This window comes from Blennius ocellaris, assembly GCF_963422515.1.
Source record: "Blennius ocellaris genome assembly, chromosome: 16".
Classification (NCBI taxonomy): Eukaryota; Metazoa; Chordata; class Actinopteri; order Blenniiformes; family Blenniidae; genus Blennius; species Blennius ocellaris.
Window position 1 is genome coordinate 5,429,739 of NC_137665.1, and position 20,864 is coordinate 5,450,602.

The 20,864-nt window shown below is 41.8% G+C and overlaps 1 protein-coding gene across 1 annotated transcript in view; it reads left to right on the forward strand.

Annotated features, from left to right (window-relative positions):
• The first annotated feature begins 15,818 nt into the window (after nt 1-15,818).
• Nucleotides 15,819-20,864, forward strand: part of LOC308141401 (trinucleotide repeat-containing gene 6C protein-like) — a 38,882-nt gene continuing 33,836 nt past the window's right edge. The window contains 1 exon segment of the mRNA XM_080511555.1: nt 15,819-15,888. The gene's annotated coding sequence lies outside the window, so the exon portion shown is untranslated.

Genomic DNA, 20,864 nt, shown 5'->3' on the forward strand with positions numbered 1-20,864 from the left:
ATCCTCCTCTCCGTCCCCCTGCTCTGTGCCTGGATGAAGCCGAGCACAGATTCACTCCCACGGGAGGCAGTGGGCAACGAGATTGTGAGATTGGGCTTTTCTTTTGATTAGTGGATGGACTCCTCCGAGTCTGCTTTGTCTTTGTGTGCTCTGTCGTGATACAGTTTGCTGCTCTCGCTGCCTTGATTGCAGAGGCAAGCAGGAGTTCAGCATCATTACAAGCTCACACAAACACAGCTGTGTGTGTGTGTGTGTGTGTGTGTGTGTGTGTGTGTGTGTGTGTGTGTGTGTGTGTGTGTGTGTGTGTGTGTGTGTGTGTGTGTGTGTGTGTGTGTGTGTGTGTGTGTGTCTATCGCTTCCCGTGGACTTAATGTTTGATCAAGGACAAGAACTCCAAAGAGAAACGGAGAATGAGAGATGAAGTAAAACTCACCTTGATTGCTTCCTGTCTAAAGGGAGCGCCGAGACCAAACCGCAGCCAATATCGTGTTTCAGGCCTGCGACTGCTGGGTGTTTTCCACACATTCCTGTTCTCACTGGAGAAATCCGCATCGTCCCTCTCGTGATGATTGTTGAAGACAGAAACCGTCAAACTCTTGTTCGCTGTCAGACAAAGCATGGATTAAAGTCTTCATATAAAAGTGCACTGGTGTTTTATGTGTGTTGCCAAGGAAACAGCTCTTTTTAACAGACGGCTTCCATTGTCGCGTTGAATGAAATGGCAATTAACTCACTGCCCACCCAGACCTTTTTGCGTGAGGGGTAAGGCAGAGTGCAGGGATCATGGGTTCTGCTGCAAATTCATAAGCAGAAGTGAGGAATTTCACGAGATATAATTAAATGTTTTGAAAGCTTTTTATCCATCTTGGCACAGCTGGTGTTGATGGGATTTGATATTATTAAAATAAACAAGTCCATCCAACCAGATTAGATCATCTCTAAAATTTGGATAAACCCGTCAATGCATCAAAAAATTGAATACAAAACTTCAACCTTAAGCCATTACACTGAAAATGTTAAAACAGTCAAATCAGAAAATACAGTTTTGGGCAAAGGTGGTCTGTAGGTTAGAGAAGCGGATTTGGGATTGGGAGTTCACAGATTTGAATCACAGCTCCCTGAAGCACTGTAATGTGGCCATACCTCCGAATCCTAAAAAATAGACCCTTTCAATGGAACACCTAATTTCAATGTAATATGCATTTTTAAAATATGTGGGATTGTTTCTTCCTTTATTTTATTCCCATCCCCTGTTTCTATTGAAAAACAGCACTGTTGAAGGATTGTTGTCTCCGGCCAGGCAGCATGTTTTTTTTCTCCCGCCAACCGAAGAGGCGTGATATCAATCTAGGGAGTAGGAACTCTTATTCAATCACCTGAGAGAGCGCTGATTTAATAGCAAGACCTCAGCCTTTCATTTATCACCACAGTGAAAGGTTGTGCAGAAGTGAAAATTAATACAACTGTGTGTGTGTGTGTGTGTGTGTGTGCACGCGCACTGTCTGTCTGAGAGGAAAAATGATCTAAATATCCTTTCATTGTCCCCCACCTGCCTTTCTATCTGCATCGTGCCCTTTGCCACACAGACACACGCATGCACAAAATTCTGCTGCAACAAAATTAAAATCGTAATGGTTATTGATCTTCAGTTTATAACCCCTCCAACCCCGACCCCCCGGCTTCGTCCTCTTATGACTCTGCCGTGCTGTATGACGTGAAATAAAATATCAGCAGTCAGAAACGCCTGAAACTACAAACTGGATGTTAGATGTCTACCAGGTTTTCTGTTTTTTTTTTGAAGAAAATTGTTTTTCAAGTGACACTTAAGCCATTAAAGAGACAAAAAATGTCTTTTGTTCCATAAATCTTGTCAACTCTTAGAGCGACAGCCAGCCGATATCATAAATTCTAGGATGGTGTTTTACCTTTGCAAGTGGCCAAAGCCTGGTGAGTAGCCAAATCTGTTATTGATTGGCTGAAGTGAAGGTTGTAATTTTAAGGGTCATGTCTGGGCTGGTCTGTCTGAAGCCATGACCTTCGACCTTTCCGCAGGCTCCCAGGAGAGTCTGAAACCGAAAAAGCGCAAAGAGCATCTTATTGACCTATACTCTTAAAATTCTAGACTGAATAAATAGCTGATTTTATTTCGGATTATAGATGTGTTTGTGTGTTAGTTTAATGTGGAGACTCATACCACTGTCTGTCCCTCTGTTCATCATATACGTAAATAAGGCTTCAGCCAAGTGACAGTTTGTTTAATTTAGAAACTGAAAATAGAACAACTCACAAGCCGGTTTATATTTTCTTTGTTTAATTCCCGAGTAAAACCAATATTTAGTGTTTCAAAAGGGAGTTGAGTCAGAATGGGAACTTCCAGCAGTCTACCAGGTAGAACAAAGCCAAAGCCTGATATTTGGTGTTTGTGAAACGGCTGATGTGATGTCAACATTTCGGGATTTTCAGAAAACCAAGCACGATTTCTCACATTTGCATTAATCAAGTGTTTTGTTTTTGCATGCCGCCTCAGAAGGAAATGGTTGCCAGAATCCCTGGTTGTTTGTTATTCCTTTGCAGCATCACTCCATTTTCTTCTCGTTCCTTTATGAGGCAGATTTATACAGACGGCAGTATTGATCTTTCCATGTAACTCCCACTTCTCGAGAATTGAAGTAGTCCTTCTGTACATGGCTGTGAAGGGGATTTGTTTATTCTTTCTAACAGCGACCCAGGAGATTATAAATGTTCTATACATGTGAGCAGAAGTGTTGTAGAAGTGTATCACGCACACGCACACACACACACACACACACACACACACACACACACACACACACACACACACACACACACACACACACACACACACACACACACACACACACACACACACACACACACACACACACCTGTGTTTATCCCTGCTGCTACATGGGGAAACTGTGATAAGGGAGCATCCTTGCAGAAGACGAAGCACAAATCGGTGTACTGCTGGAAACTTGTGCTCATTGTCAATTTATGGTCCCGCGACTTAAAGGTCATGTCATCAAATAAAGCTCCCCGAAGCAGATAACAGTGAAATGAGTAAAGACTGGAACAAAGAGCAGACCCGTCTCCGCTCGCTCTGCTGTTCCTATGTCTCCCCCACTTTTTATCTGTTAATGAAGCACAATCCTCTCAAGAGCAGCAGCGCAGGGATTTGTCAAGTTATCACAGGCTTGGTTCGACTACTCAGCTCTACTCTACTACTCTTTTATAATACTGCTTCTATGTCTCAGGCTGGCTCTCCATCTGTTCGAATTGTAAGGTTATTTTTATTTATTTATTTTTTTTACTGTAATTTATTTTGGCTATTTTTCTCTCCTTCAGAACACAGTTTTCTTTTCCTCAGCTCTACTCATCCTCTTTCTCTTCTATTTTGACCTCCTTTCTCTCCCTGTCTCTGCTGCAGTTGCTACTGCTGAAGCTCAGATGGGATTCCCTGGATCCTATTATCAGGGCCAATTTTATTCTCTGTACACAAACACAAATTAAAGTCTTGAGCATCTTTTGTTTTTTATTTCTGTCCCAAGAAGAACTCACTGTACGGGATTCCACAGAAATCTGATTTGTATTTGCAAATAGTATTAACTATACTGTGTGATGATGTCTAATCACAGAAATGTGGTTTTCATGAGCTTATTTCCATAAATATAATCTACTCTGCCTTTGCACCTCACACACCTCATGAATTTGATAGAAGCTGTAACAGTGTAATTTCCAGAAGATATTAAAAGATGCTAAATTGTGTAATTGCATTGCCTGTGTGACAATAGTTTTGGCCCAGAATGACAATATTACCACTGGTGCAATCCTCCTCAGGTCTCCCCTCACCCACTGCAATACAGTATGCTAATGAGGCCACGCTAACAGCCACAATAAAAATAATGATGATTACCGAGGAGATGTGGGTAGTAACAATAACAAACCCTGTGATGTATAGTAAATTATAAACAGCCTCCTTGTTGTAATTTCATACCTAATTCATATCTTCACTCTGTGTTGGGAAAATGGGTGTGTGTGTGTGTGTGTGTGTGTGTGTGTGTGTGTGTGTGTGTGTGTGTGTGTGTGTGTGTGTGTGTGTGTGTGTGTGTGCGTGCGTGTGCGTATGCATGTGTGTGACTGCAAATAGGCTCAATGTATGAAGTATACAGTTTCTAATTTTCCATGCATGGCTTAATCTTATACATTGTGTCTGAAGGGGTGGAATATCTGTGCGTTTGTGTTTATGTATGCCTTCTGAATAAGAGTAACCAGTGAGTGTTTTGTGAATTGTCAGGATTTGGGGTAATCTCTACATCTAAACTCGCGAACATGTGAAAGCTCACCTGCAGATGGCAGTGTATCTCATTGTGTAACGTGTATGTACAGTATGTGAGTATAAAAGTGACAAGGTGTGAATGCATCTTCGTGTGTGTGCGTGTGTGTTTGTGTGTGCGTGTGTCTGTCTGTCTGTGTGTGTGTGTACATGAGTGATGACAGCATATGCCACAACTACAACTTCTCCCGGCGTCTGTTTGAACACTGGTGCAGCCACACTGACGGTTTTGACACATTAAAACGTCCAAAGTGTCTCCAGAGGAAAGCTCTCATGACAGCCACCGGGGGCTGTCCAGTTGACTGATCTGTGCTGGGAGACACTCACAATACCCCCCCCCCCCCTCCCCACACACACACACACACACCTACACCTCACACACAAGTGCATGTGTACACGTGCGCACTGCCTCGCCCGAGGGTGTGTCACAGTCCCCCAGAGAGGCTGCCGGGTTGGGTTTTATTGCCTGTATTGATCGTGGCTCGGGCCTAGTGAAGGGATCAATATGTGGATTATAGAGAGGAGTTAACTCCTTGGTGATGTCCCAGAAACACCCCCCTTGTTTCTCCCATGTCTCTCACATTCCCGCTCAGCACCTATTCACAACTGTGCAGGGCATGAAGGACAGAAATACACACACATTACTCCCCTGGCTGTGTACATCTGTGTGTGAGTGTGAGACAGAGGATGGAAATAGATATGAATGTGCAGTGTGGCCAGAAGACATTGAATCAGCCTCCCCTCACAGCCACCCCACCCCACCCGGACGCCCTACACTACCTAATAATATCTACATATCTACAGTAATTGACATTTTCCATTTGGCAGGTTCTGTATCTCCTTCCTGTTATTTCTATGGCAACCAGTGGTGGAGGCCTTAGTACACGGAGTAAACTGGCTCCCATTGGGCCAAGGTGTCTTGCCGGCTGCCTGTTTCTAAAAGAATGCACATGGGATTAGTTTACTGTCCATTTAATAAAGTAAATACCCAAATACTTGAATAAAAACTAAATATAGGAAATACAAATTTACACACTGGAAGGAGGAGGAGCACTAATTCCCCAAGTATTCATACAGAAATTAAACTAATTCATTAAAAATACTCACATAACTATAATTATTGGGGCATTTATGTGTAACTGGTAAATGGGAATGGTCCCAAAAATTGCATCTGAATGCTGGCAAACTGGGAGTTTCCCACTTGGGAAGTGGGAGGATTTAGAGAGCTACTAGAATTGGATTCAAAGTGATAAACATGTCAAGTAAAGTTAGGTTTTTAATATAGAATACCCTTTTTACACCAAAACTTCACACGTAAAAGTTTAATCAAATGACTGCAATTAACAAATGTGGTTCAAAAGTAACTAATACCTAAAATAGCTTTTGGAATGAGTGCCTTGTAATTTTAACAACTTTGAGATACAAAGGTAATGAATACAATGCAACAGTAGCAGTATTTAAATACAACTTGTCAGTAGTCTTTCTACCTTAACACACACAGGCAATTGTCTCACTTCAATTAATTTAAAGACATAATTACACATTTATTTTCCAAAATCTTTCTGTATTGAGTTCTCCTTTTTTGTTCTGAGATTTTCAACACTCTCTTCATTGCCTCGAGAGTAGTATTTTTTTTCTCCAATCCTCCTTCTTTCCCCTTCTTTCATCTCACTGTCACGTATCTGCCTCACTGCCATCTCCCTCTTTCCCACCTTCATTGAAAAAGGGGGTGAAAACAGGGTGTGTGTAGAGGGTCTTCCTTCACAGCTTCCCCTGTAGTGCAGCAATTAGGAGCTGAAGAGGCACTACCGGGATAACAGTGGGGTTGATACACACAGGCATCCACACTCTGTGCCCAGTCGATGCCCAATGAAGACATCAAAGAGACTGTATGTGAGAACCGGTGGAGAAGGAGGGTTGAACTCCTGGTGAGTGGATGCATTAGCAGTGAAGACGGAGGCATCTTGAGATTGGAAATAAAAGCTTTTGTAGGGTGCGTAAAATAAGGGATAGCTGAATAGACTCACTATTATTAGTGGAACTTGTGATGTATAATGAGGATTGCCACGTTGTGGCCTTTTGTGGTGTGATGAATTAAATTGTCTGTGGATATCACTTGTTTTGTTTTTGGTCATTCTCACAGCAGGATACAGCATAACAAGATATCGCTCTCTTTCAACTCAATTTTTTAGATTGTGATATTAGTTTATGACAGAAGTGGCTGCATGGTGCTCATCATCATCCTCGGTTAGATTTCCTCTTGTTTGTGTGTTCCACAAACACGGAAGGTGCATGTGTTTGAATTTCCCTTTGTAATTCTCTGGTACTTTCCGACATGAATCAGGTCCTGCCTGTCTTACAAGCTGCTGGATTTCCCTCAGGATTAAATCGCCGATTATGTGCTGTGTACAGATAAACGAATGCAGTGCTTGAATATGACAGCTCATACAGATTTACAGCTCATTGTCTTTCGGCGAATGCATGTGCCAGTAAATGCAGTATACACTTGTGTGATCGTTGTGTTGGTTTCCCCCCCCCTGTGGAGTGACCATATCTCAGCATATGATAAGAGACCATAAAGAGATGGATGACCTGTTGGGCTGATGCCAGACCTAGGGTTGTTTCAATTTCTTCTTTTCAGAATGTTTTATTCCAACAAAACACTGCAGCAAGTGATTAACCTGACCTGAGGGGAATTAGCTTCTGTATCTGTAATGTTTTACAGTGAGCCAAATAGAAAAAACTGTTTTATTTTTGAGTGGTAAATAAGGGTAGGAGAGGAACGGTGGGTAGTAAATGAGGCGGGGCTGAAGAGCAGGAGGGTTGCTACACTGGGGAAATGGAAAATCCATACAGAGGCTTTAACATGCTTTATCCTCTCCTCCCCCGTCTGCCTCCAGCTTCTAAACTCGACACTCCTGCTGCTGATAATATCACCTATAACGGTGATAGATTTGCTTTCAAGAAACATCAGGACCTTCCTGTGAGGATGTGAGGCTGCATTCGCTCTGTCAGTGAACATTTGTGCAACATCTTACTCCCTCCTGTTGCCCCACACGGGGCGGTCTCAGGACACAGCAAAGTGTATTACGAGCCGTATGATTTAGAGGCTTGTTGACCACAGTTAGAGAAACAGATATCACCAGGCTGCACCCAGCAGATCCTGCTGTGGACTGATGTGCTTCCTGTGCACCATCCATACTGCTATGTTTACACTCACTGCACGGCATTACTTTGTTTACTAGGATATCATTTTACACTGATTTTAAAAAAAAAAGAAAAGAAATTGACATAATATATTCAATATGTTTGAATCCACCCTATAACACAGCTCATTCCACTCCAATTTTGTTGTTGTTTTGTTTTTTTATTCTCCCAAAACCATCTGTTTTTATGGACTATACAGTATATTGATGGGTCCCAGTGATACCAAAGTTAAGGGAATACATTGCATCGACAAAATCTGCAAAACATTCTCTACACTAGTAGTTTTATTCAACCTACAGCACATTACTATTACTGTGTCTGTGTTTTTGTCTGTCTCACTGTGTTAGCCCTGGAATTTACCTGCAATCTGTCCAGAGAGTTTACGGTCTCTCGGCTTTAATCAGAACTCGACCAGCAAGCTTAACTTCCATGAAGAAAGTTTATTAGATGGATGGATGGAAATCTATTCTACATTGTAGATTTTAACCATAGCAAGTGAAGCCTGTTGGCATACATTGAGATTTGTTAACCGAAGATTTACTGAGGATCCAAACATTGCAAAATATTGAATTTGTGGGTTCATTTGTGTGTGTAGAAATTTCTATATAAAATTTGACAAGGCAGTTGGAACAGTTTTGCTCTGTCATGATTTGCACATATAGTATATTTGCAGCTGCTTTAGTATGTTTCACAATTTAAGGTAAATTAATTATTAAATGTCATTACTTTTTTGAGTGAAATAAAGATTTACAATGCGCTGGACAAGAAAATGTTATGATAATGATTATTGAAATGTATGAAAAATACTGCTCAGTTTATGTTCCGTTTTTAATAATTCGTATGTCCTGTGGACTTTAATTGGTCACCAATTACATCATAAAGTAAAAAAACAACAACCTAAAAACCCATTTTGAAGTGCACGTCCACAGTTTCTAACTTCATATCTTTATATTTTCTGTTGTGTCTAGTTCTCTTACAAGGTTGTCAGCACAGCACAACTTCATGAATACTTTATTTGGAAAAACCTCAATTTGTGTATGTATCTTGGTTCAACCATCTTTTGTGAAAACACAGAAACTCTTGCACACGTGGGGAGAACATGCAAACTCCTCATACAAGGGCCCCATAAAACTTCCCATGAGGCCATAGCAATGAGCACGACTCCACTATACCTCCTCACATATTTTTAAAATGGCTTTATTTAGCTGAACCTATTTATAATCATCTCAGGAAATTCCAACAGCTTTAAACTTAATCCGTTCTTGAACAATACAGCAGACATCACTTCAGCAAAAGGAAAGTGCCTGCCTTGAGTCATTATTAAAAACATGTAAAAGAAAGAAAAAAAAAATCAGCTTTACGCGTGACATAAAAATGATCTGTATCTGCGAGCCAGACGTCGTTAAATTGTCAAATATCTAAACCAGCCTCTTCGCTGCATGCTTCTAATCTCACACATCTGTTTAATCTATTTTGCACTCTTATTGTCTCAAATCGTTTCATTTGTAGCTTCTTCTTTATCGGTCTGCCTCTGTCTCTTCTTGTCCCGCTGTCTTTCTGTCTGCCTCTCTCTGCTCTTGGAGAGCTGAGGGCATTATGTGCTGCTATGAATGATTCATCGCTCTGTGTGGTGTATGTGCCCGGACTAGAAAACGAGGAGGGAAAGAGAGGGTCAGGTGCAGCAGGAAGGGGAGATGAGGTGACACCAGAACAAGAAAGATAGAGCGTGCAGCCAGAGGATGGCTGTAAAGATTTGTTGTTGTTCTTTTAAGCTGGAATAATCTATCTCTGTGCACTCAGAGGCCAGTTTTAACTTTCTGTGACAGAAGATATCTGAAATTAATGTTCTCATTACAGCTTAAGAGTTCACAGTCCCTGGAGTACTAATTGGAATTCATCATCCTTTTCAAACTGCTTCTTATTGTGCCATTAATCTGAATGCATCTCTGCTCTTAGGTTCTTTCTCTCGTTTACTAAATAATCCCTACTCTCTTTCCATTTTACCAATAATGCTCCCAAAATGCCTCTGCATCAACAAAGTCTCATAAATCCATAACTGCTCGAGCAGAAAATGCTGCACACTTGCCTGAAGTAGGTGAGACCCTTGAAACAATGTTATCTTTCCTTATCTAATTTTCCAAGACCTGGAATAGATTATCTGCTGGATAATTAAGACCTGATGAATAATTAAGTGGACAATAATGCTAATTCATGAATAATATATCTGTTTATGATGGCGAGGCGTAGACAGTGGCTGCCGTGATGCTGACAGGAAGATTGATGCTGTGGCCGAGATAGGATCTCTCCAGTGAGAGGATGCTGCTGACTGCAACGGTGCCCATATTCATTAGGCCACTGTCATTGGCTTCTGCGCGTAATGACATACTTATGTATAATTTACATGCACATCCTAAGACATAGGTGGCATACATGAGGCAGGAGGCGTATGGAGTTTTGTTTTATGGAGATACTACCAGTTCCTACTGGTTGTGACTGATCATCTCTTTTCACTTCCCACTATATTTTCATGTTGTAGCCCCCTGTGTGTCTCTCTAACTGTTTATATTCAGGTATAGAGAGAGTCTAATATGGTTTCATAAATACATTTATGCGTGCAGTCTCCTGAACTGCCATCTGTCATACAGGCAGATGGTGGACTTGACAGTAACGTCATTGTCGCGGCCAGTATCATGATGCAGAGTATGAAAGGTTGCAAAGGAATGTGTGTTAGTTCTCTACGTGCAAATTTTATTAATATGCATATGCTTTATCAAGCACATTTGTTTACAGATGTCAGTCTCGCCTGAAAAACATAGAATCCCTCTTCATCTTTTCAGCCCACTCCTCCTCGCTGTAGTCTAGTGCAGCAAAGGCTGCAGAATCCCAGCCAGTTTGATTACATTTGTGATTAAATCTGTGGCCAAGCAAAGCTGGGACGGTTGAATTATGCCCAAGCCGTTACCTGGCTGTTGCTGCCGGGGAAATGAAGCAGCTCGGCTGCATTTTCCCCTCCTCTGCTGACCTTGGAGGTCGCTCACAGGAAGGAGGCATTCATTATTCCTCACGCGTGGAGGGAAGAGGAGTTCTGTGTGTGTGTGTGTGTGTGTGTGTGTGTGTGTGTGTGTGTGTGTGTGTGTGTGTGTGTGTGTGTGTGTGTGTGTGTGTGTGTGTGTGTGTGTGTGTGTGTGTGTGTGTGTGTTGGGACATAAACTGAAATGAGCACCCCCCCCCCCCCCCCCCCATGGGGACTTATATAACCATGTGGACAAAGATTGAAGTACACTTAAAAAAAAGAATTAATAACGTTTAGGAACATATATTTTAAAGTTCGACACTGGTTAATATTCATTAAGCTCAGGCAAGTAGTAGTTATAGTTTGAGTTTATAATGAGTCTGCAGTAAATTCATGAACGTGTCCCTGGACAATATATAATTGGGAATCCACTTGACATTTCCATGCTCCCATGAAACATTTTTAAAATGTTTGTGTTATAACTTATGGTAATTACTTTAAAAAATGGTCAAAATATGATTATTCACTAACACCTAGTTGAAACACCGCTTCCCCTTTGCCATTACTAGCAATCATTTTGTGAAACTATTTTTCTCCTGCTTTGTCTGCATATAATCACGAGTGGTAGACAAATATCGACCACGGTCGCTTTTGGCCCACGTGTCTGTTTACTCACTAGAAAAGGCTCATTATTTTACAACAGATAGATATCTTTGCCTCCAAGGACTTTAATCCAATTCCAAATGAAAACAGAAACAATCAGAGTTGTTGGTGGTGTGTTACTATTAAAGCACGCCATCCCTCACTCCACTCGCGGTGTCAAACAGCGGCAGAGTGACCTTGGGAGGTATAGTCAGCAATGGGATGTAATAACTTTAAAGGATGATGAGCAGGCAAGCGTTCACAGTATATCTCTACGGCACTTTTTTTTTGCTCTTTCTTCTGCCTGTAGCAGAAAGACTGCTTCATATGAAACTACTAAGATGAAATAGGAAGGAAAGAAAAAGAAAAAAAAAGATCTGAGTTACTTTGCAGAGAGAAAATCACCCAAAAGAAAGAAAGCATTAAAATACATTTTCAACACTCAACTTATTTAAGTGAATTATTTGAAACTATAAAGACACACAATTATGTTTATGCATTCCATAAATCTGATTAGTGCATAGTGGCACTTTGCAAATGCAACGCAGTCTGCGCTGAGGGGGTTGCTGCCCTTCCACATGTCTCATGTCTGATTACCCTCAAAGCAAAATCACTTATCTCCCTTTTCAATTACAGTCGATGAACTTAAGTATAAAAATCCCCCATATTAATTGCACAGCTTTCTCTTTTTTATGCCACTGACATCACTGATAGAAGCATCAAGATGACAGACAGCATTTGAGTGTGTTACTTGCACAATTCTCACAAATTCATGCTTATCTTAATGTGGTTTTGTGGAAGTAGTTCTTAAAATCCAAAGTGCAGGAAAAAGTAATAGAGAATGCCAATAACAAAGGTGAATTTTCTTAACTGTTATGTAGAACATGAGAATAAAATGGACCACATGGTGGTGTAGTGGTTTCCACTCTTGCCTTATAGTGAGAATGCCTGAATTAGGGCCAGGCGTTTCTGAATATATATATACAGTATATCTCAATCATAGAGAGCTGGCAAACACCACTAGCTGTATATGAGTACATAATGAGTGGAGATTTATAGCTTTAACTGAATCAATACAACTCTCTCTCCCTATTCCCAGGAGGTCTCAGAGTTCTGCTTCCTCTTCAGTTGGAAATGACACTTTGATTGACCCTCGCTTCATTTCCCACAGGAGCAAGCTGGTAACAATCTGACCACTGAACTTTACCCTCAGCCAGACAGGTCAGCAGGACAGGGTCATAATTGAATTTCTCACACACATGCATCGACTGGCCGTGTGTAATGATCAATGAATCCAGCATCCAATCTGGTGGTAGCAAGGTCAGGTTCTCTCGTCTGCACCGGCATGCTTCTTGACATTTATAATTCTGCTTATTAAACTGAATGTACAGACAGCTTCAATGTATACGACTGAAGGCTGAAGGGTTTCATACAGTTTTGAATGCAGGCATGAGTTATATACTTTGCTAACATGACATCAATTACGTGTAAATGAAGGTGGGCGGTGGACCATTAGGCCATACGAGCATTCGCGTTGCTATAATAAGATCGAGGGATGAAAGCAAAAGCAACAAATATTCTAACAGGCTTTTTGTCAAATCCGTAAACTGTACCAACAGACTGTGCAGCAACACATCATTAGTTATAACCATGTATACCATCCCCTGCCACTGTACTGTAATGGACTATTTTTTCCCTTCTTATTGAAGCGTTTGTCTCTTTTAAGCATGAAAGGCAACAAATAGCTCTGTGTACGACTAATCTGCACTGACAAAGAGTATCACCAAACAAATCTTCTTCTGCTATACAGTCTCACCGGATGAGGTCAACTTCACTGTCTCACCTGATCAGCTGGTGAAATACAAGTAATGAGCTGTTTTCCTTTATCTTATTTATGCTTTATATTAAATCTAGATTCTGACTAGATTTTAGTCAGAAACTAATTTGCATTCTAAATGATAATAATAAAAAAAGAACAATTATAATTATAACATGTCATGTTAATAATACTTTGGATTTGGGAGAAAATCCATTATTGATGTAATTTGATCACTTTTAAATTCTTTAGGTTGTGTGCCTTAAGTAACTTGAAACATCGACTCAAGTACAGTAATAAAGTACAAAAACCTTTTTACTTGTGACTGTCTGTTAAATAGTCGAGTCACTGGAGATTCCTTTCTAACATTGAACTCCAATAGCTATGTTCTTTGGTGAGTGCACAGCATTAGCAGTGGATACACAAAGTTGCATTCGACCAGACTCCTACAACATTGTTGGAGAAATTTCTTTCATCATTATTGTGAAGAACCAGTTGCAAATATATCAGTTGAATGACGTCATCTGTGGAATACTGTTTAAAATAAACTAGAAATTGTATGATTGTGTGTATCGACACATATAGGCGATACATGAAGTTTTTAAAGGGAGATCTATTGCTACGACAGTGAAGATTCATCACCATGCTGTGTCATTAGTTCCTCCCCTCCTCTCCTCTACACACACTTCTTCTCTTACACTCCATCATCTTGTGAACTGACTAATTGTGTATTGCCACTGTCACCGTGATGCATATTTCCCCCATTATCCAGATGTGGGAGACACCATCATCTATATGCTCCAGACAGCAAGTACAGATGGTTCTGTAATTGCGAGCACACGGTGGTGATCATCCTGCGTCATAATCACATTCATGGTTGGTTCTTGTGGTCGTTCACCGAACTATATCTTTCAGATTCCTCTGAAGCGCCACCGGAGTCATATTTGAAGTGAACCTCAGCGGCTGCTTTTGAGAAACAGACAAGCGAATGTATTCAGCTTCAGATCTGGTTCACTGAGTTGTGACAAATTGGCTTAGTCAGTTCTCCAGTCATATTTGTCTCTCCTTGTTGTGATGGCGGAGATGAAATTTCCACTGAATCATGCACTGGAGGGATTTCTCAGTGTGGGATGGCCAAAATATTGACTGGTTTCACCATCAGTGAAGTGAAAGCACATCTAGATTTGTCAGCAGACACATGTCCCCATCAGTGTCATTCACCTCAAACACAGTGGGTGTAATGAACCTTGCTTTCAAACAGCTGCACAAGAACTCTGGAACGATTGCAAGTATGTATTAAAATACATGAGTGACTTTTGAAACATATAATGGAAATAAAATATGTTCTACAAGGCTTTAAATACAAAACTTAAATAATACACCTCAAGCTTATAAATGCCAACAGAATCTATGCATAATAAGGAAAATAGCATGTTCATCATTACACCTTTCACACCAACAAAACAAACAGTTTTTTTGCGGGGGTAAAATCCAATATACCTTTGTGGACAAAATTCATTGATTGAGCTGTTTCATTTTAAGCATTTCGGAGAGGATTAAAAATAGGCGTGTTGCATAGAAAAAGTGGTTTATCTAATAGACATTTACATTTTCATTGATTTTATAAATTGTTTTGCATTGTAATGATTAAGGTATTCCAATTTACCCCGAGGGTTACTCACATGTCAGTTTTGGAAATGCTGGTGCTGAAATGCAAAATTGTAAATGATCAATATAGTTCAGCAAACAGTCACTAAGAGCAGTGGGTGTAGACTCCACAGTACTTTACCAAATGGGCCTCCCATCACTGAGTTCACATCAATATCCCACATTTCAGAAGAAGGAAACACAAAGGTTGCATGTATAGCAGTGCACTTGGGTTTGTGCTCATCTCCAGACCCACTAATGCACCAGCTGGAGACCAAGTAGACCACGGTTAGGTGACTTATTCAAATGGTTTAGCAAATGGTTACCTTGTATCGTGATCCTTTAAAAGCATGTGCATCCTGAATACTCAAAGACCAAACCATGTGCTTGCTCAAAGAGCGAGTGAAGTCCACCCATCCAATGAGCCATTGTATTGACATAGCTCAGAGGTGAAGTAAACACATAACAAATATGTAATTGTAATTCTGCAATATGTGTGTGAATTAGTTGTTTTGTGAGCATATTTTTAATATATGTGACCATACTGATACGTAATCAGTTCACACTATGGACCCTAACTGTTGTGAAAATCACAAGACACTACTTTCACTTGAGTTCAAGCTTCCACCTTTTGCAATTCTGGCATGGATACAGTGTCATAATGAATAAATACATAAATAAATAGAGGTAACGTGGTAGATTAATATAAATGTGATTGCGTTACACTGATTTGTAATAGATATTGTGCCCTCTGTCGGTGTACAGAGAGAATACAGGTTCCTGGTTTAACTTGCAAGCGCAGCTGAAAGCGCCTCGGTTTCCCCCCCACAGGACGCATCACTTTTCACAGGAAGTTTGTTCACTTTTTTACTCGCTCGCTCTCCTCTCCGGCTCCACTCTGCTGAGGACGGACGGGGGGGGGAGGTGAGCCCGCATACGCAGCTGCTGTAAAAGCCGTAGCGCATCAGCAGCGCGGAGGGAGGGCGGCAGTGATGGAGGGGCTGCAGTTGTCATGGAGACCGTAGGGGGCGGGGCGCTGTGAAGTGGGCCTAGTTTGTTTTGTTATTGAAGGTCACGTGGCGGCGCCACGCTCCGCCCCCCTTCCCCCGTTACCACCGATTCAACCGTCTCGAGCTCCTGCTCCGGTCAGTTACTACAAAATGGCTGCAGAGGCTCCGTCGCCGATGAGAACCTACTGAACGCTTCATGGTAGGATCTATTTATCACTCTGACCCTTTGAGCGCGTCACATTTGCACCTTCTCGCTTTCCAAATTCGGAAATATACGGCGTCTCGAAGTTAAACATGGCAGCTGCGGAGTGGGAATGGAAATATTTTCAGCACAGCCTACTTTGACATCAGTGTTGTCTTCGTCGAGAGCGCTGGTTATGGCAGCGCGGGCATTATTTTTATTTTTTATTTTTTATTTTTGGTGAATGCCCAGCTACTGCTGTGGTTAGCACGGGGGTTATTTTTCCTCACAAGCGGGTGTCCTGGGATCGGCCGGCCTGACCGAGCCCCGGGGCTGCACGGCTTGGACGAACCCAGGGCGCCCCGTCTTGTTGCTGGTCGAGTTGTCGTTTCTGAGGCAGACATTGGTGGGACGCCAGCGTGCCGCTGCGCTGCCGTGCAGCAGAGTTGATACGGACACTGCTGCTGCTGCTGCTCTCCGGGAAAAGAAATGAAATGGAAAAAAGATTTGTTTTTGCACAGAGAGCCACTTCAGATCTAACGTTCATCACCTGACCTGGCTTTGAATGCATTAGCAAGCCCAGTTTACCAACTGTACTCTTGGATACATGCCACTACTTCTTCGCCTAGACATCCTTGTTTAGACTTGCTAATCCCTAAGTTTTGTTTGCATTCAACTCACTTCGCAATGCACGTCTCTTCCTCTCTCTTGAAATAAACCCTTGCATAGTGTTTGAAATTAGACTTTCATGCTTCATAAATTGCATCCGCTTGATGTCAAACTTCTGTTTGCACAGTGAGAGTATCAGAGAGCAGTGTAGCTCTTGATGCATCAACCCCCCTCAGCACAGATCCTGCCGGGTGGCTTTTGCAGCTTTGACATCCTGCAGTGACAACACACACTCATGAGAGGCATGTGTGTGTGTGTGTGTGTGTGCAGACTGGGAATGCCTGCACCCTGATGCATGTAGAGGACAGGCTGACGTAAGCTTTGAGGTCCTGCTGGTTTTACTAATGGGCTGGGAGTCCCTAATTTGGGCCTGGACTTGGCAAATGATGAAGGGACTGTGGTTGTATGGAGAAAAGGGGGAGGTTTGAGGAGGGGTCTTTTCTGTCCATTGCCGGGTTAGGGGCCCCGGTCAGCACCCAAGCCTCTCAAAGCCTCTGGTGTGTATTCACAGAGAGGCGCCAAAGGGGGCTTGATAACAAAACAGGCCACTAAATGCTGCAATTACTATACAGCTTAGGTCAGAGCCTAACTTTCGGTTCTAAACTTCTTGCTGGAGGACTGAAGGACCTTCTCCCCCCCCCCCCCCCAGATTTTGTCTTTTCGTATTGTGGATTGATTTGCATCATTGATCAGATATTTCGTTGACACCTTAAGTGGAAATAATGAGACCACATCCACTGAAAATCAGTTGAAAACCTATTTATAGATTCCTCCTGTTTTATCAATTTGATACATGTACTTGCATGAAGTTCAGATTTTGGGGAAAATCTCACTTTCTGACATTTTGTCAATAGCTACTCAGGTACTAACTAAAGCACCAATTCTTGAGAGTTGTGTGGCCACCTTTCAGAAAACATTTGCACAATTGCCTGATTAGATCTTCATAAGACTTTTGTGACTGATGTTCTCTTGATTTGCTGGACCAATGTATTGTAAACCTGCTCATGGAGCTCCACAGCTGACATTGGGACTGGAGGAGGAGTTTTTGGAGTGTGTCCACACGAGTTATTTTGGGACCTGTTCGCAGTGCCAGCAGTGTAGCATAAGTTTCTCTTTTCCTTGTCATTAGTCTGGGTCAGAAAGCATTAACATGTACACACTGAGAATAGCTTCAAGTAGTTTACTGAATGCAATCCTCTTTGCAGAGCACAAGGACTTTGGCAGTGCTTACCAAGCAGTTTTTTTTTTTTTTTTTTTTTTTTTTTTGCAAAACCTTCTCACAATCTGAAGTTGGCCATGACTGATTTTCCCCTTTTGTTTGTTGCATTTCTGTTTCTTTTATGATGTCTTGGAGGTTTTGCATTTGAAAACCTGCCAAGCACTGTGCCAAATGAGCAGGTTTTAGGAGCTGTGATGCCCTACGGTGCCGATTGAGCGGAGGGCACTGCACGTTTCGCCATTACTGCGGCTGCTGTGTGGCGGCGAGCCTTCTCCCGAGTGCTCGCCGTCCTCTTGTTTGGCTTGCAGCGATGGCATTCCTGGCTCTGTGCCCAGCGACTGCCGTCTAGCACCCCTTCCCCCCATCTCTCACACATACACAAAAACCGGCCCCATCATTTGCAGCCCCCTCATCTTCATTTCTCCAATGTGGGGCAGCGAGGCATTTGCATGTCCAACAGCACCATGAGTGGCTTTGATTGTTCATGCTGCACATGTTGACTCTCCTCTTCCTCTCCACCTCCACTCGATTTTGAACCAATTTTACACTTGCTTTTATTACACCGTCCTTGGTCTCGCACCAGCCTGGGTTTGCTTTTTTTTGCCGTTCTTTTGTCAGCTGAGTGAGCGTCTGGTTTTAAGAGGGACACTGAGCTCTAATCCTGTTGTTCTGACAGGAGGGTGTAATTCCACAACAGAGCTGAGCTCATTGACCTGTGTCCTTCATACCCACACAAGCCGTGCTTCCCCACTACAAACACGTACTGCACTAGTGATGTCGCTCTGGTAGCGTGCATCTGCGAGTAAATGTCAAATCGAAGGTGTTCTATTCTGTATCCCCTTTGTGATTTTACTCATTTATGGAATTGACTTTATCGCCATTAATGTTCTGATTGCCATTTGATGAAATGGTAAAAATCGCCCATTTTTGAACCCCTCAATACTCGGCTTATTATATTTTTCCTCTTGTCTTGTTTTATCACCAGAGGAGCTTCAACATCCCAGTGGGCAGGAAGTATGCTTTTCATCCTGCCATAGTCGGTCCCTCCCCTTTCAATCCAAGGGATGCACATCTGTCCAGGCCATGCAGATGTTTGCATATGAAACAGCAGCTCTCATTCAGGGAGACTTCCCGTGTCCTGCTCAGAGCCCGACTGTTTCTTAAAATGAAATCATTTTGACGTTTTGCCTGGCACTCACTCGCTCTCCTCATCCGGGTCGGAGGTCGATAGCAGCTCACATTAACTGGAGCATCTCTCTTATCCTCTGATGCTACATGACACAAGCTCCACTGATGCCTTTGAAAGGAGCAGCACCAGCTATATTTAGCATGGCAGCTGCACCAGCAGAGTGTATATTATTCTTATTGCAGGGGGGGGGGGGAAGTTTACAGTTTAAATCGGTAGCTGGGAGGGCAAATCACTTCATTTGTATTGTCGCTCCTTTTCCGTTGCTGATCCTTTGAACTACCGAGCGTGGCGGTGTCAGCTGATGGCAGGTGCTGAGCTTGCTGAAAGATCCATTGTGCTGCAGAGGGATATTGTTGAAGTTGTCCTTTTCAGTATTTGCTGATCATATTCTCTTTTGAAAGGACTAATAATTAGTCATTAATGTGACTTGGGACGCTTCCACACGGGCTGTATTTAGGTTGACGTAGTTGAGTTTCTGGTCAGAGTGCCAGTTTGAAAGTAAAAGAAAACTCTGGGCCACACCAAATCAGTCAGTTATAGAGGAGCCTGAAGAGACGGTCTGTTCATGTTTACATGATGAAGACCGACTGGACTTTTTGGAAATGATCACCTAATTGGAAATGCCAGGAATGCTGAAAGCACAAGTCGTTTCCTTGCTAGCCTACTCATTGGTTATTTTTCTTGGAATACAACCACCTACTCATGCACGAAGTGAACAGTCTGATGCAAATCTTCAAGCTCTTTTAAACAGCTTTCAATCTTTTGCTGCAAGCGTAGAACACATCTTTTTTTTGAAGAGTCATGATTGTTGCCAGTTTGACACCAAATTACATCAAAATATTTTTCTGTCCAAAAGAAAAAGCAAATCAAATGTTTCCAAAATTCACATTTTTAGAATCACTGGTCATGTTCTCAACCTGATTTCAGGAGTGTTTGTTTATCGAGCGGTTTATTTGCTTAGCTGCGTGGGGAGCGCATCAATGATCTGTCTGCATTTTGAAATGGTGTTACGACGACTTTCCTATTAAATCCTGACTTCTCAGACTCGCTCTCTCTTCAAATCACTTTTGAAAGCCTTTTTGAAAGTTTAGTTGTTTTCGTTGGATGTACAACACACCTGCAGCACAACTATCCTAAACATTGCTCATTCGGTGGAGATGCAAAGCTGGAATCTGGTTTTCACATCATACATTTGTGAAACATTAAACCTGGTAGCTTCACTGCACAAAACGACTCACAATAGCAACATTTAGAGTCCTTGTAGATTACTTCTCTCAAGCTCTAATTGCAACATATTTTGGAGGAATTGATATGATGGAAAGAGTCCGGAAGTTAATTATTTTACATTCATGTTGATCATGACGATCATGTCCATTGGCATTTCGTTGGAATCACCTATGAAACATGTTTTGTCCCTAATAACGCCCATATGAAGCACAAACTGTTGTTTGTGCTTCATATGTTGCTTCTAAAAACCATAATTTCCATGTTCTTTTGATTTGTGATATTTTGATGTTAAGACTATCTGATTAAAGGGACATAGTATTTTTCTTGTTTTGTTTTTATTTTTATAAAAGGGGAGGAAGTGCGGTAATGTCCTTGTTTTCGAAAAGAACTGAGTTAATTACTTCTAGTGGTTTATTGTTTTCCTACTTATTTTTTTTTTTTTACTTTTTATTTTAACAATCAGGAAATGGCATAAGGAGGGTTTTTTTTAAATGAATAAACGTCCAACTTCTCTCCAACCCATAGTCTCATCATGTTCTTCATAGTCCACACTCGGTTTCCTAATTGGAACCTGAGATTTGCACTTTTTTAATGTATTACTCACCCAATCTGTCTTCAGGTTTTTCCCATTTTCTTTTATTGAGCCACCACAACCAAACGGATTTCAGTGCTGTGCTTAAGGGCGCTGTC